Source organism: Dermochelys coriacea, chromosome 2 (assembly GCF_009764565.3).
Source record: "Dermochelys coriacea isolate rDerCor1 chromosome 2, rDerCor1.pri.v4, whole genome shotgun sequence".
Taxonomy (NCBI): Eukaryota; Metazoa; Chordata; order Testudines; family Dermochelyidae; genus Dermochelys; species Dermochelys coriacea.
Window position 1 is genome coordinate 206,024,908 of NC_050069.1, and position 17,471 is coordinate 206,042,378.

A 17,471-nucleotide genomic window follows, 5' to 3' on the forward strand; every position below is an offset into this window, starting at 1 on the left:
TCACTCCAGGATCCAGGTGAGAGTGGTAGAACCACAGGGTTCCACTTGGGAGAGGTGAAGATAAGAGTCTGTCATGTGAGGAATGCACTCATGAAGGTATAAAGTACCGCTCACCCAGTAACTATGGCAGGATGATGGGAAATGCAGGGTATTATAGCCTATGATCCAGTCTAAAGTTGGGTGAACTGAATTCCATTCTGTGAAGACTGCATGTAGCAATGTTGCCCACTCTGATGATTTTGTCTTTTGTTTGTTTTCCTTAAAGCCCCAGCTCCTAGAGTCAAGTGGATATGTGATGATTTCAGCCTTCAGTCTTAAAGAAAAAGTAAATTTCTAGCCCTTGTGACTGTGGCAAAAGCTTCAAAATGTGACCTTGGTGCACCTTAAACACTTAAAAAGCAGAAGGAAAATAAAAAATGGCAAATCTATTATTTTTACATAATCTCAGGATTTTAAAGCCAATTGCATGATTTCTGGTGAGCCTACTCATGATTTTTGAACATTTGGTGTTTGGTAATACTGAGGTAGAGGTCTGTTACGTGTAGGGGCTTCAGGAGAGATCACAGATGCAGCTCACCCCGAGCTGTCAGTCTTGCCTTCCTTTGATGCTTCAAACTATTGCTCTTCTGGAACAAGGGAGAGAATTCTCCCCTTGTGACTTCTAGTCCATATGGGCCACAATCCTGCTTTACGCACAGGAGAAATCCAACTTAAAGCCAGTGAGACTATGCGCATTCTTAAAGCTAAGCATGTGCAGGAATGGAGCCCTAGTCACTACAGTCTGTCAGTTAAGATATGTTAATTTATAGTGCCCTGTGCAGATACAAAATTTGTATCTTCATCCAATCCACAAAAATAGTCTGTGGATATCTGCAGATTTTCAGGGCTCTATTAATTTGCAACAGAATCTGATCTTCCGAAACCAGTGGCAGGAGGAGGTGTTTGCTCTGAACCAAGCTTTTTTTTTTTTTCCAGAAAATATTCTGTGCAAGGGGGGAAAAGGTCCTGTTATACAACTCGCTACTCTGAGGGGGAAAGAGGATGGGGTCTGTGGTGGATGTGGGATCAAATAAATTAGCACAAATTAGCATATTTCCATTATTTTGATGCTTGGTTTCCTTTCCTGTTTTCTATAAGCAAGATTTTTTTTTTAATTACTACTTTTGGAATGTTACTGCAGTAGCTGACAAGCATGTTATCTTTGCTTACTGCACCTCAGGCAGGGGATAAAGGGTTCATGTAAGCATTGCATCTCTTATTTTCAATGGAAGTGCTGGATTGCTGAAAGCTGTGAAATTTTCCTATTACCAATTAGATTCTTAAAAACACTAATAGTGAAATAATTTAGCAAATATGTGTAAATATGTACATACACACACACACACACCCCACTAGAATATTAAAGCTTCAGGGGCCAGGTCCTCAGCTGGTGTAACCTGGCATAGTTTTGCTGAAATCAGTGTAGCTATGGAGACTCCCAGCTGCTGAAGATCTGGCTCTACTTAGTTTGCGGTAGCTATAAAAATCCTTCAGTTGGACTCAAAACAAATCTCCCAAGATTGCCAGGTCACCAATAGGTTCAGGAAGCACATTCAACAATTTTACCATTTGTGTATCTCCATCAAGATGAGAAGACCTGGTGGGTAGAAATAATTCTGACTGTATTGCTGAAGTGCACCTGCTAGTTAATCCATAGGCTATACTACCAGAAGGATCATTGTGCCCCTGATAAAGATGCAGCCAATGTAACTAACATTAAAGGAAGAGGGAATCTTCCCTCATACAGTTTACAGTACTTGTATGAGGTGAATTGAAAAATACTATTTCTTGGTGCCAAAAGAAAATAATGGGCAACATATTCATTTTATCACACTGATGCATCCTCAGAAGTATATTACTAATCCACATATCTCAACAGCAGAGGAATTTTCAACTGCCCAGCTGCAGCTAAAATGATTTTCCTGATTCTTCGTACCACTGGACAATGAGCTGTATTGGTTTCAGTGTGGACTCTCAATGTTTATTTGAGAAGTATGATTGCAAGAATTAGCTGTACAGTAGAAATTAGACACTAACATTTAAGAGAGGATTTAATATATAGTGAAGCAGATAACCAGTCTATTTTGTTGCTTGCTCATTCAAATTGACTCTGAGATTAAAGATAATGTTCAGACTAACGTGTACTAATCAATTAGTGAAGTTAGTGTCTCCTTTTCTATCATTTTCTGAAGGTTTCTGCAGCAGTCTATCATTTATTCATCCATATAATTTCATCAGTAGTGAAATTTCCAAAGTATAGTAATTTATATCGTAAAGTAAATCATAAACTCCATAATGAGCTAATCACATTCCAGGCCTCTAAAGTTGACCTGAAAAAAGGAAAAGAAATGTTTTGTCCTTTTAAATATTTCTATATGATATATAAAGAAAAACTAAAAACACACTGTGAGAACCATCTATTAAAGCTTTTGTTCCATAATAAAAGTGTCTATATATTGCAGGGGGTGGGGTGGAATAACTCAAAGAGATTTAAGATTGAAAATGTGCTAGCATCCAACTAATACACCAAAGCAATTTCTACACTTCTTTTTCAAAAAATTCCAAATATTAGAATGTCTCAAAATGAACAGTAAAGAGATTCAGTCTGTTCTGTAATTAATTATTATATTGCATCGTTCAGTCTCACTTATAGACTCCATACAGAGTTTTTGCTAACAATTAAATTACAGCGTAGGAAGAAAGATGGGGAAAAAAGTAGGGGAGATTGTTTGTTTTCTTTTTCTTTTTGTCACTGGGAATCTTTGAGAATGAGTCCAAAAGAACCCTGAGGTTACACTCCTCCTTTGAAAACCAGAGGCCAGGTACTCTGAACAGGGAGGTCACAGCTTCTGTGAGATTGTCATATTTCCTCTCTCTATTCAAGGTCAATGCTGTTTTCTGAAGATTGAGTGAGCGCCTCCTATTTTTCATCTGGTCTCCTAATTCCCTCTCGACTAGAAAATCAAGAAAATATTATCCATGCTAAATGAGAAGTTGATGTAGATCTAGGAGTCATAGGTATATTGACAACACTGTAGCCCGTAGTGTTTTACCCAATGGTCTTATAAATATGTGGAACTACAAATAATGAGTCTGTTCATCATATTATTCTTTATGCTGCTGACAGAGCTCTATTAAATCAATATCTTCTGTCCTGAAATTATAGTCACAGACAACAGATTCAGCAAGATCTTTAGTTCAAAGACACACTGAAGAAAACAGATTATTTTAATAGTTCAGGAGGATGCCACTCATTTCCTGCTATAAGTGACAATCTCTTTTCAGATAATTGGGCATAGATCTGTGATCACTTCTATCTCAACATTATGACTTACAAAACAGTTAATGACAGGTTTCAGAGTAGCAGCCGTGTTAGTCTGTATTCGCAAAAAGAAAAGGAGTACTTGTGGCACCTTAGAGACTAACAAATTCATTAGAGCATAAGCTTTCATGAGCTACAGCTCACTTTAAATGCATCCGATGAAGTGAGCTGTAGCTCACGAAAGCTTATGCGCTAATAAATTTGTTCGTTTCTAAGGTGCCACAAGTACTCCTTTTCTTTTTGCGAAAACAGTTAATATATGCAATAACCAAAGATCTCACTAGATAGGCCCACCTTGAACTTTCCCTTCTTAAGATGTATCAGTGTGATACATCAAGTGGGTTATGTGTGCAGTATATGCTCTCATAGAAACAAACTCTTTAAATGTTTGTAAATGTTGTGCTGAAGGACTGGAGACTGCTCATTAGTGATGTTATAATGTACTGGGGCTCTTCTCTGCAGTTGTGTAGCCTGCTGTGCTTTCTACAGTTTCCTTACTGTTTTGTGGTTATATAGGACAGTACACACTGTGCTCATTCACAACTGCCATAGAGTGATTGAATCCTGCACCCATTGAAAGCAATGGGAACGGGATCAGCCCTAAAAGCCCATTTTCTATGTCAATTTTAGATTTGCTATGTTTTAGAACAAGACAGCTTTTGTCAAGGCTTTTGGAGTGCTGCTTATATACTGAAATAGTTTTTAAAACTTTCTTGCTCTTTCCTTATTCTATGTAATATTACTGTTTACGTTTTGATCTGAGTGGTTAGCCATTATTTGAGGTCTTGAAGGTTGTGTCTATTTGGAGGAGAAATTGATGACGGAGTCAGGAATTTCTTTAATCCAACTCAGTTTATTTACAAAGAATGTAAATAAAACCCAGTTTCCCTGAACACAGCAGATTGATTCAGAGTGGTTTTTTCACCCTCAAAATTCCAAGCCTCTTTCCAGCCAGCACTCCACCCAAAAGCACTCTCTTAGGCTCATGGTACAAGTGTTCTCTGGCTGTCTCTAAGGCTTCCTTGCTGCCTTCTCTGTCTGCCTTGTGGAATTTCTAGCTGTTTCTCTCTCACACATACAGCTCTTCCAAATTAATACCCAGTCCCCCTGCATTTGCACTCTGCCACATAGCTCAGCTCCTTGCATGTGGCCTGTGTTTTGGGAAATGGCCCCTGTCTTCTGTTATTTTATTCCGTAAGGGAGCTTAATAGCTTTTTACATTTATCCTGAATGAAAGGCAGCTATGATGTCCACCAGCTTCATCAAGATTTCACCCAAACTCCAGCATAATGTTACTTTTACTACACTAAATAGTAGAAAGTTATAGTTTAAGGCTCTGCTTCAAATTTCACCAATTACTGGAATTAATGTTTAGTGAAGCTAGAGGCATGATTATATCTATTATATCTATCAAGAGACCAAGTCATCTTGTTCATTTCTTTTCTTCCTGAAACAAGATTGTTCCCTACTATATATTTTCTATCTGTTTGAGAGTTTTAAATAACTGAAGCAATGTCACTTCCTTTGGGAGCTTATTAAATCTCACTAATAGGTCTAATAGGTTTCACTGCTAGCAATTATTTTCCTGATACCAGCTTAGATTTTTAGTTGAATAAACCGAGTAGCTGTTCTAACTCCTTGACTAATCTAATGCTCCTCTTTTCACAATGTTTATGCCCTTTACTTCTCCCTTTCCTCTATCCCCAATAATTTCTTCATCCGTCAATCCATTCTTAGAGATATTTTTTATGGTTCCCCTCTGAGTTGCCTACAGGTTTTTTTGACATTGCGGGGAAGGCTACAAGTAACACAAAAATCACTAAGGTGCCCAGAATGGAATGAAAAAGTCTTGCTTTGTATATTTATGTCTACATTTCAACAAAAATTCTTTGGTATACTCCTGAAAAAACAGAAAGCTTGGTAATTGACCAATTTTTACATCCGTACTTAGTAACATCAGTGAGAACTGCTATATGCCACCTCCTGCCTGGGAGGAAATCACATTTTTTAAAAAAAATCATAACAGTAGTCTTAGCAGTATGCTATTACAGTTCTCGACACTTGTTTGTCTTTAAAAAAGAAAAGTCATGCTGTGAAAAAAAAAAGTCAAGATGTGGTAAAATAAACTTATCATGCTGTATATGCACCTATAAAAATCTGAGATAAGAATTACATAAAAACTGAACCAGCTATCTGGGACATTGATCCAGATTGCAAGTTTAAATTCTCCAAGCGTCTTCAGATATTTAGCAAGTGCAACTGTCTGAAATTCAGTGAGAGAATATCACACCTGGCCCTTTCAGACAGAGATCTGCTACTATTGAAGCAGCTAGTCTGATTCACATTTGTTTAATCAGCTCTCAGAGTAGCAGTCGTGTTAGTTTGTATTCGCAAAAAGAAAAGGAGCACTTGTGGCACCTTAGAGACTAACTGTATGCATCCAATGAAGTGAGCTGTAGCTCACGAAAGTTTACGCTCAAATAAATTTGTTAGTCTCTAAGGTGCCACAAGTACTCCTTTTCTAATCAGCTCTGTCTCCAGGCAGAGGCAATGCAGATTTACGAGCCTATTAACCTGTCTAAGGAACTTTGCTGCTATGCTGTTTGCAGACACCATGGTGGAAAAGAAGCTTTCTTCACCTCCACCTCCACAGCACTAGCTTTTAAAATTTCACTTTTTAGCATCATGCCTGTAATTTACTAACTCCTGTGGCTTTAAGAGGAGTCAGCTAATATTTGGTGTGGCGGTGGTATGATTATGGCAGCATGTTTTCATTTAAAAAAAAAAACTTTCTAGCCATTACGGTTGTGGAGAAAAGCTTGAAAATGTGAATCTTCACTCAAACACTCAAAATTCAGAAACATCCCTTCCCCACTTTATTATTACTCATTATTTTAACCTTTGTTGTTTTTATGCCTGATTTGTGACTTTTTAAACACTTGGGGTTGGTAATACTGCTCTCTTAGCTCTCAGGATTGTGCACATTTTAGCCCATTCCAGATTTTGCAATGCTTACTGCTATACCAGAGATTTGGTTATTTTCACTTTAAAGAAACATGCCCCAAAGTCAGGGCGGGGATGCCCTATGGCTGCCAGATGAACCTAGGAGGAATTGAGACACGAAAACTCAATGAACTAAGATCCTCCCTGCTGCAAACATGCTACTGTAACAGTGAGTAAAGCAACAGTGGCTTTGTAAAAGCTGCCCGTTAGAGCTGTTCAAAAAATTTCCATCAAAACTGTTTTTTCCACAGAAAATTGATTTTTTTTGACTAAATTAATGTTTAGGGCTGTCAGTTAATCACAGTTAACTCACGTGATTAACTAAAAAAATTAATCACAATTAATTAATTGCAATTAATAGCACTGTTAAACAATAGAATACCAATTGAAATGCATTAAATATTTTTGCGTATTTTTCTACATTTTCAAATATATTGATTTCTATTAGAACACAGAATACAAAGTGTACAATGCTCACTTTATATTATCATTTTTATTACAAATATTTGCACTGTAAAAATGATAAGAAATAGTATTTTTCAATTCATCTCCTAGAAGTACTGTAGTGCAATCTCTTTATCATGAAAGTGCAACTTATAAATTTTTTTTGTTACATAACTGCACTCAAAAACAAAACAATGCAAAAAGTTTAGAGCCTACAAATCCACTCAGTCCTACTTCTTATTCAGCCAACCACTAAGAGAAACAAGTTTGTTTACATTTATGGGAAATAATGCTGCCTCCTTCTTATTTACAATGTCACCTTCAAGTCAGAACAGTATGTTTACATAACACTTTTGTAGCAGGCGTTGCAAGGTATTTATGTGCCAGATATGCTAAACATTCATATGCCCCTTCATGTTTCAGCCACCAATCCAGAAGATATGCTTCCATCCTGATGACGCTTGTTAAAAAAATAATGGATTAATTAAATTTGTGACTGAACTCCTTGCGGGGGAGAATTGTATGGCTTCTGTTGTTTTATCTACATTCTGTCATATATTTCATGTTATAGCAGTCTCAGATGATGACCCAGCACGTTTGTTTTAAGAACACTTTCACAGCAGATTTGAAAAAACGCAGAGAAGGTACCAATATGGGATTTTTAAAAATAGTTACAGCACTTGATTCAAGGTTTAAGAATCTGAAGTGCCATCCAAAATCTGAGAGGGATGGGGTGTGGAGCATGCTTTCAGAAGTTTTAAAAGAGCAACACTCCGATATGGAAACTACAGAACCAGAACCACCAAAAAAGAAAATCAACCTTCCCCTGGTGGCATCTGACTCAGATGATTAAAATGAACATGCGTGGGTCCGCACTGCTTTGGATAGTTATTGAGCAGAACCCGCTATCAGCATGGGCACATGTCCTCTGGACTGGTGGTTGAAGCATGAAGGGACACATGAATCTTTAGCGCATCTGATATGTAAATATCTTGCGACACTGGCTAAAACAGTGCCATGGGAATGCTTGTTCTAACTTTCAGGTAACATTGCAAACAGGAAGCTGGCAGCATTATCTCCTGCAAATTGTAACCAAACTTGTTTGTCTGAGCATTTGGCTGAACAAGAAGTAGGACTGAATGGACCTACAAGCTCTACAATTTTACATTGTTTTATTTTTGAATGCAGGGTTTTTTTGTACATCATTCTACATTTGTCAGTTCAACTTTCATAAAAAAATGATTTCATTACAATACTTGTATTAGGTGAATTAAAAAAATCTTATTTCTTTTGTTGTTTGCAGTGCAAATATTTGTAATAAAAATAAAGTGAGCACTGTACACTTTGTGTTCTGTGTTGTAACTGAAAATATATTTGAAAATGTAGAAAACATCCAAAAATATTTAAATGAATAGTATTCTCTTATTGTTTAATAGAGTGATTAATGGTACGATTAATCACAATTATTTTTTTTAATCACTTGACAGATCTATTAATTTGTTTGTAAAAGAAAACTCTGCTTTCTGTAGAAAACTGATTTTTATGTCAAAAAACCAAACTCATGAAAACTGTCATCTTTGGATGCTGAAACATTGCCACAGTATCTTGTGGGAATTTTTTAGATTCCTCATACTCCTGATCTGTTCTGAGATGGACTTCATTTCCCATGATGCATCAAGTCCTATCCTCAAAAGGGGAGTCTGGTGTATCATATGAGATGTATCCTGTGCAGGGAGCTCAGCCTGTAGAGAGAATGAGAGCATGAGGAACCCAAACTATAACTCCTGGAGCACTGTAGTAATATTTCAGAATCAAAATATTGTGGGGTTTGCATGACTTATCTTGAAAACTCCCACTTTCCCACCAGCTCTGCTTCCCTGGTGTCCTTGAATTCAGGCAACCATTGGAGAAGCTTATGTACACAAGGGCTGCTGGATCAGTTAGCACTTAGAAGCCAAGTGGTCCAAGCTTCTCTTCCTTGTTCCTTTGGCCCTCAGCTCTGTTTCAAGAACAGGTGCAGCCCTGCCCAGCCACCAGCAGATTCCCATCCCTCCACTCTGAGCTGCTTGCAGTCTTCTGGGGAACGTGCATGGAGAGGGAAGGGATGAGACAAGGGTGCAGAGGACCCACAAAGAAGAAAAAGAGAAAAAACAAATAAAATGGCAAAAAAATACAAACAAAATAAGATTTGAAGTTAAAAAGGGTCAGAAAAGGACAGAAGAGAGAAAATGTGGGGAAAAGAGAGGGAGAGTGGTGATCATATATATGATGTGAGTGGGTGCAGACACAGATAGGCATTAGGCTTCCTAGTTGGGGAGAAAGGGTTGAAAAAGTGAATTCAAAAACCCACAAATAAAAACCCAGCTTATTTTTTTTTTTAAATCTCTCATGATTTTTAGAACCTGGGTCATGATTTTTGAATGCTTAGGACTGGCAATAGTGCAATAACAAAATCTGGAAACCACCAATTTAAATATTTGTACTCTGTCTTAAATATGGAAGTTTCTATTTATAAATATGAATTTAAATAAAAATGCAGTTTACAGCCTTAAATTTAGCTAAAGGAACTATATTTTGAACTTTTGTCTTGTCTTTTGTAAAGAAAAGTTCTGTCTACTTAAATTGTGTAAATGTCTTTAGACAAACTTATACTACATTTTTGTATGTAGCTTCCAGTAGCTTCATGCCCATTATTAAGATTATTTATCAGATAAGATCAGAGAAGTAAATCTGACTTTCATTAGATAGAAGGTTTTTTTTTTAGGTGAGATAATAGAAATAGGCATTGAAGACAGGTCTTAAAAAACCATGACGATGTGACCTTACAGGGCTAGATCCAACCTCCAATCAATCTCAAAATAAAGAAATACATTGTAACTGGAAAACATGAACATAATGGAATGATTTATTCACAAAGAATAGGGAATGTATGGAATAAGTTTTAAGTGAAGCTACTGTAATCAACTTGTTTTTAAAAAGGTATTTAGATAATTTTAAGAAGAGAAGAAAAGAAGATTGAAGGTGTGCAGTTAAAACATGATGGTGCGGTTGAAACATAAGAATGGCCCTACTGAGTCAGACCAAAGGTCCATCTAGCCCAGTATCCTGTCTTCCAACAGTGGCCAGTGCCAGGTGCTCCAGAGAGAATGAACAGAACACGCAATCATCAAGTGATCCATCCCCTGTAGCTCATTCTCAGCTTCTGGCAAACAGATGCTAGGGACACCATTCCTGCCCATCCTGGCTAATAGCCATTGATGGAACTATCCTCCATGAATTTATCTAGTTCTTTTTTGAACCCTGTTATGGTCTTGGCCTTCACAACATCCTCTGGCAAGGAGTTCCACAGGTTGACTGTGTGTTGTGTGAAGAAATACTTCCTTTTATTTGTTTAAACCTGCTGCTTATTAATTTCATTTGGTGGCCCCTAGTTTTTGTGTTATGAGTAGTAAACAACACTTCCTTACCGACTTTCTCTACACCAGGCATGATTTTATAGACCTCAATCATATCTCCACTTAGCTGACTTTTTTCCAAGCTGAAAAGTCCCAGTTTATTAATCTCTCCTCATACGGAAGTCTTTCCATACCCCTAATCATTTTTGTTGCCCTTTTCTGAACCTTTTCCAATTCCAATATATCTTTTTTAGATGGGGCAACCACATATGCACACAGTATTCAAGATGTGGGCATACCATGGATTTATATGGAGGCAACATGATATTTTCTGTCTATTATCTATCCCTTTCATAATTATTTCCAGCATTGTTTGCTTTTTTGACTGCCGCTGCATATTGAGTGGATGTTTTCAGAGAACTATCCACAATGACTCCAAGATTTCTTTCTTGAGTGGTAACAGCTAATTTAGACCCCATCATTTTATATGTATAGTTGAGATTATGCTTTGCAATGTGCATTACTTTGCATTTATCAACATTTAATTTCATCTGCCATTTTGTTGCCCAGTCACCCAGTTCTGAGAGATCCTTTTGTAGCTCTTCGCAGTTTGCCTGGGTCTTAACTATTTTTTGTACTTTGTATCATCTGCAAATTTTGCCACCTCACTGTTCACCCCCTTTTCCAGATCTTTTATGAATATGTTGAATAGGACTGAGCCCAGTACAGACCCCTGGGGGACACCACTATTTACCTCTCTCCATTCTGAAAACTGACCATTTATACCTACCCTTTGTTTCCTATCTTTTAACCAGTTACCAATCCATGAGAGCACCTTCCCTCTTATCACAGGGAATAGATTTATTGGGTCAGAGGTCTTTTCCTGTTCCTCATTCCCTGGTGTCCTTGCAATATCATTAATGCTGCTAGTACAAAGAAATTGCATTTTAGTGATCCCTGTGTATGAATGGGTCGTAAACTCCAAAGTGATCTAAGTGCATATTAAATAAACTGCTAGCATAAATTCTCTTAAAAGAAATGATTCATTAGATGCTTTCTGAGTGGTCCTGTCTAAAAGTATATGTTATTGGTCCTCCTCAAATCTCTAGATATTTCAGGTTATGCTCCTGATGGGCCCCAACCAAAACCCCAGATATTGAGCTGAATTTGGGTTAGAATTCACTGCTCAACCTATTTCTATGCCAGTTCTACTTTTTATCTTTCACATTTCAGATATAGAGTTCCAAAGCCTCTTTCAGGACTATTCAAATTAGGGGGTTGGGTCCAGGCCGGTCCCTAAACATACCCCAAAACCCGGTGAATTTCCCATTGTTTGCAACAAAAGATTCAGACATCCTCAATGCTGAATAATTCTTCAAGTACAGAGAAAAACACACTAGCTTGAATGTACAATTTTAGATAAATATAGCTTCTCCTAAATTAATCATAATTCATAATAGTGTATGTTCTCTGACTTAGTTTTCTGCTGGTACACAACGAAATAATTCTTTGACACAGTAATAAACACTGGTTTCAGAGTAGCAGCCGTGTTAGTCTGTATTCGCAAAAAGAAAAGGAGTACTTGTGGCACCTTAGAGACTAACAAATTTATTAGAGCATAAGCTTTCGTGAGCTACAGCTCACTTCATCGGATGCATTGAGCTGTAGCTCACGAAAGCTTATGCTCTAATAAATTTGTTAGTCTCTAAGGTGCCACAAGTACTCCTTTTCTTTTTTAGTAATAAACACTGTTAGTTTGCAATAGCTGTGCTTTGCCTATTGCTACATTTCTACTCAAAACCTTCTAATTAAGAGGGCTTAGAATGGGACTATATAAAACTGAGACTGGCGAAACTAGAACCTTGATTATGATCCCTTCAAGTATGTAGGGGGCTCAGATTAGAATCCTACCCTGCACAATGATTTTGATTCTAGGTTGTTCCAAAGCTGGAATTGACTTGTTTTCTGGTTTTGGCTGAGCTGCAGCTGGAATCTGGTGAGACTAGCTGTGCTTGTGAGCTTTAAACCCTCAATGGGGTTTAAAATGGTAAACCCTTTAAACCCAAAATCTCCCCAGGACAGCTTGTCTCATGGAATTTCCTAATCACTATTGAGATTTCCTTGACATGCCTCCCTCATCGCCCAACCCTATCTCTGGCTGACCTCTGTGCTGGATCTTACTGGGGGAAAAGTCTGGGGCAATGTAGGTGACCCTATGCAGTGTCTGCACCAGAGGAAATTCTCCACGGGCCAGCTACAGAGCTTTTACATGGGCCACACCATATAAGATCTTCTACTACTACTACATTAATATGGTCTTTAAGTGATGACAACATTTGTTTGTTTAAAGCTTTCATGGTGTTTTTTCCCCCCTTTTACTTCAGCCTTCTTCAACCACACTTGTGTTATTGTTTGATAAAGGGTAAACAAAAAGGACTTTTTTAGATCACTAGGATTTGACTTTTGAGCCCTTACCTCCCACAAACACATATTCTAGCCATCTAGTCAGGATTGCCCTAACGCCAGATTTTATTGTTTTGATTTTTCTCCATATTAGACAAAAGTCTGAGGTTGATGTCAATTACCACTCATTTGTCCTCTCCACATCAGATACAGTTGCTCTTATTTTTCTAATCTGTGTCAACCTCTTTAAAGGAGATTAAATGGCACAGAAAGGATAATTGATTCTTCATCTGCTATTAAGACTGTAAGCATTCAATCAAACCAGTCACTTTGATTTCCTGTTTCATTTCACTACCATTGAATTGATTTCTGCAAAAACTGCTGATGATTCCCCCTACACCTCGTCCCCTGAACAAATGAACAAGGTAATACCCATTATATTTATATATAGCTTCCCCTATATCTGGAAGCAAGCAGCATAGTTTAGAGCTGGTCTGTAATCCTTGTGGGGATAGACACATTTTCATTGTTTGAAAACAAAAAACCCATTAGTGACACAATGTCAGCCTCTGATGAAAGAATCAATGTGACTACAGTTAGCAGAAAAAATAGTAATACTATGATAATACTAATAGCAAAGGCTATACTGCTGGGTTTTGCCTTCACAGATTCTGACCATGATGCTTCATTGTTTATTAAGGCAGGACTAGTAGTACTGCCTTTAAGTGGAGGAATTCCATGACTTCACCTCTGGAAATGATCCATCCCCAACCCAAAACCCAGGGCTGTTCCAAGACAAAACTTGTTAATGGATAGTTTACTTTTTGTTGCCTATCTACAGGTGCATGCTCCATATATAGAGAAGAAATGGTCAGAATTCATATTGACCTCAGTGGGAACAGGATTTCATCCTTCATGTTCTGCCAGTTGTCAACACCATTGAGTCACTACTAACTTGGGCTAGGCTTGACTCAATGACCTATGGTTAAACAACTCCATACAACAACCATTACCAACCATCTAAACTGCTCAGTTTCTTTTGGCTGCTGTACACGCCCTATAGTAGTTAAATCTCATTACCGTGGCTATTTTATTTTTGACATTTCTGTATCAATACAACTATACGAGGAATAATATACAAAGGCTGCCAAGGATTCCAAACTTTTTGAAAAGTGTTGTCTTCCTCTGTCTAGCAACCAATTTTTCCACGAGTTGTATGCTGTGAAACTTATGAAGGCCATTCATGTAGCCTTTGGACATTTTCTGATTTCCATAAAACTACACAAGAGAAAAAAAAGAATATGCAGAAATTTCTGTGTTTGAGAGGAAGAATCAATCTTGGCTCTTTTTAATTTATATTTTTTTCCAACATACCAATACTGCTTAGATCAAACTATGAATTTTTTATTTTAGATTTTAAATATTTCTGAGTTATATGAAGCCACCTTAAAACCAGCCAGCACCTACTATTTTCTGTATCATGCTAATCTGGAAATGGCTTAATAATAGTAATAATTTTCTTCACTTTTGAGCTAAGAGCTTCACTTTGTATGCCACTTTTTAAAACCCATGTTCAAGTTCTAAAGCCCCTGAAAAGCACATTAATTGTATAATGGAAGACTTGGTGCAAACAAAAAAGTAAACTGGGAAGAATGTCATCTTTGGCAGCCCACCAGTGCATAAGGTAAACTGTGTAGTCAAATAGGTGCTGACATGTGCATGACGTTAAAGCATACTCTGAAGACCTGTTGCTGTGGTAACTAATCAGAAAACTAGAACCTCCCATGAATGAGTGTTGCTTGGATTGTGCCAGATGGCTGGTAAATCACATACTGGTATTTTCTGTCTATCTTATTATAGCCTGATCTTTTTTTGCTAGATATGCTGTTTGCCTTCACAGCATTTTATGTACAGATTATTGAGACATGATACATTAGTATTAGATACAAGGCTGTTTCATGTTATCTAGTCATTTTAAAGAATTATCTGCATCATTCATACAATACTGGGACTTTCCTCGCAGTATTCCTTGATGCATGAGCTGTGATGTACCTTTTAGCGCCTAGCATTGCTATGTTTTTATAAACATGCCATGCAAAGAGAAACTCTATGCTCCATATTTAAACATGACTTATCAAAAACCCATTAATATTTTGAATGTACATTACATTAAAATATACCTCACAGGCGATGGTATATTTGTTGCAGATGGAAATGAAATATCAGTTACAGTCATTGGCTCTGCTGCAAGCATTTCAGTAAAGGGAACTTCATATTAGCAACCATACATGCAGCCTTACCGGCATATCTATGATAAACAGCAGTGTTGCACCAGGCATATAGTGAATTTTTAAAAAATGAAAGCTCATCACCAGGCATTTTCTGTATTCCTTTTGTTATTATTATGGCCACTTTAACCTGGATTTCAGCTTTCCTCCTCATAGCCTAACTTTACTATTATTAAATGTACTAGACCCATAGTAGCAGAAACTGTACAAATACACATTAAGAGAAAGTCTCTACTCTGCCCAGTTTACAATCTACATTCTTTGTTCGATCTCACAGGAATAAGTCTCATTTGTGACATCACTATTTTTTGTTGTAGAAATAAATATGATGCCACAGGGATAGCTTTACAACTTTATCTGAAAACTTGGCAAGGATGATTATGAAAATCAAGCAATAGGTAAATGGATGTATGCTTTCCCTGGAATGAAGGCCTTCTTTAAGAAATAGAACGTAAGATGGAGAAGCTTGGTTATGTGCTGCCATGTTGTCTGTCTGGTATTATATGTCATTTATGGTCACTGCACTGGAATAATTTCTGCAGTCTTTGTGGCCTGCTGTGCTTCACTTTCACAATGACACTGGCTGAGCAGTTGTGTTCTGTTATGTCACCTTATATCATAGTGAAATGAATTACATTCCTATGGTGCATGAATAAGAACCTGGCATCTAAGCCTGCTATTGTGCATACAATGACATCTTACATGCAGCTGCAGCTGTTTGCATTTAAATTGATTATTCTTCAGTGGTATAACTAGAAAAAGGAACTACAACTAGAGTTATCTCCCATCTTTACCATTTACCAACCAAACACAGCAGGTGCCATCTTAGTCTAATATCTGCCAGCCAGTATGTATGAGCCCATGTTAGGGGTGGGAAATGTAACCACAACTTTCTGATCCAAACTTACAAGATTAAGTCTAAAGCAAATACAGGTGACTCTCCTCTTCTTGTTTCTAGGCCTGACATACGAGATCAATTGAGTTTATTAATCTGTGGCACTACTGTCACTCTATAGACATGTAGGGTAGACTTTTCAAAGGTACTCAGTGTTGCCCTTCAGCACTTTTGGAAATTCTACACCATACTGCACTATAAACTGAATTCTTACAGGTTATAGAACAGACTTAGTGGTAGAGGCTTATTGTTACAACTTGTAGCTGTCAGTTAAAGCCACCAAACCGTGTATGTCATACACATGCCATGTCATCAGCTTTCTACTTTGAATCAGTATTCCACTAGAGAGCAGATCAGGACTGAGGGAATGGTCTGACTAAATAAAAAAAACTACCAACAAAATGGGGTCCGGTAACTTTACACGCATTTAGAAAAAAATATATATTGGTGCATTTTTCAGTTTTAAAAAAAGCCAAATCCCAGAAACCTTAACAAAACCATTACATCTTTTCTCACCCTTCTAGTTTCATGAACACAATTTCAATCCTGAGGAATCTGAACAGTTGGCATACATGAGGAAGTGGACACTGAGAATCTGCATAGGATTCTTCTGTATTTAAGAACTGTAATTTTTGTTTCAGTCTATATTGGTGTATTCAGCACCAGTTCTGAAGAGTATTCACCAGTGTGTTTCCGGTTTTTACAAATGGTGAGCTAGATCCTCAGCATGTATATATTGGCATAGTTGCATTGCTTTCCCTCAGTCCTGTTCTGCATTCTCGTGCAATAATGATGTCAACAGAACTGTGCTGATTTACACCAGCTGAAGATCCTGCTTATTGCATCTGCCTGATTTGAATCCTCACACATGAACATACACACCCATAAAAATCAAGACTGCATTGGAAAATGTGGACAATTCACCATAGCCAACATTCTACCATTTGAATTAGGAAACAGTATTTATGTATTCCCATACATTTTCAAGTTCATGTTAGCTTCTGGACAAAATTGGCTTTTATAAGTGAAAGGAATGTGAGCCCTTATCAAACTTCTTGGCCAATTTTTATTTGCTGTGTAGTCTGCAAGATGGTTTCTGCTGTATTGTATGTTGTCATTTTGAATGTTTTACTCATTAGCAAGTTGCATAAACCAAATAGCCAATATCCTACATACTTTAGCACCTAAGCTACCATGCTTTTTCCCCTCATAATTTAAAAACTAACCTCATTTTATTACCAACTTGGAGAATTAAGAGGGATGGGAAGAGTTTTGTCTCATATCTGCAATATTTGCACAATTTGGCAAGATGCATTATGGCTTTTTTTTTTTGCTTTCCTCTTGGACCCATCAGATAATCGATGGGTCACAGCTTCAGAGAGCTACATTAAATGTGCGCCTTAGATCTTTTTGGGTGTCATTTCAAACATTGGACTAACCTGATCATTCCTTACACGAATACTCTTTTCTTTCCCTTCATGGATTCGTGCAAATCAGGAGATACCTAACACCTCAGACTGCACAAATGCCTACCTGACATAGCCATTATTAATAAACAGATTAATAAACTCAATTGATCTTGTATGTCAGGCTTGGAGACAAAAGAGGCCTCTCTGATTTACTCTGGGTGATAATGAATCAAATATATCAGTGCTATATATTTTTTGTTTTTGTTTTTTGCA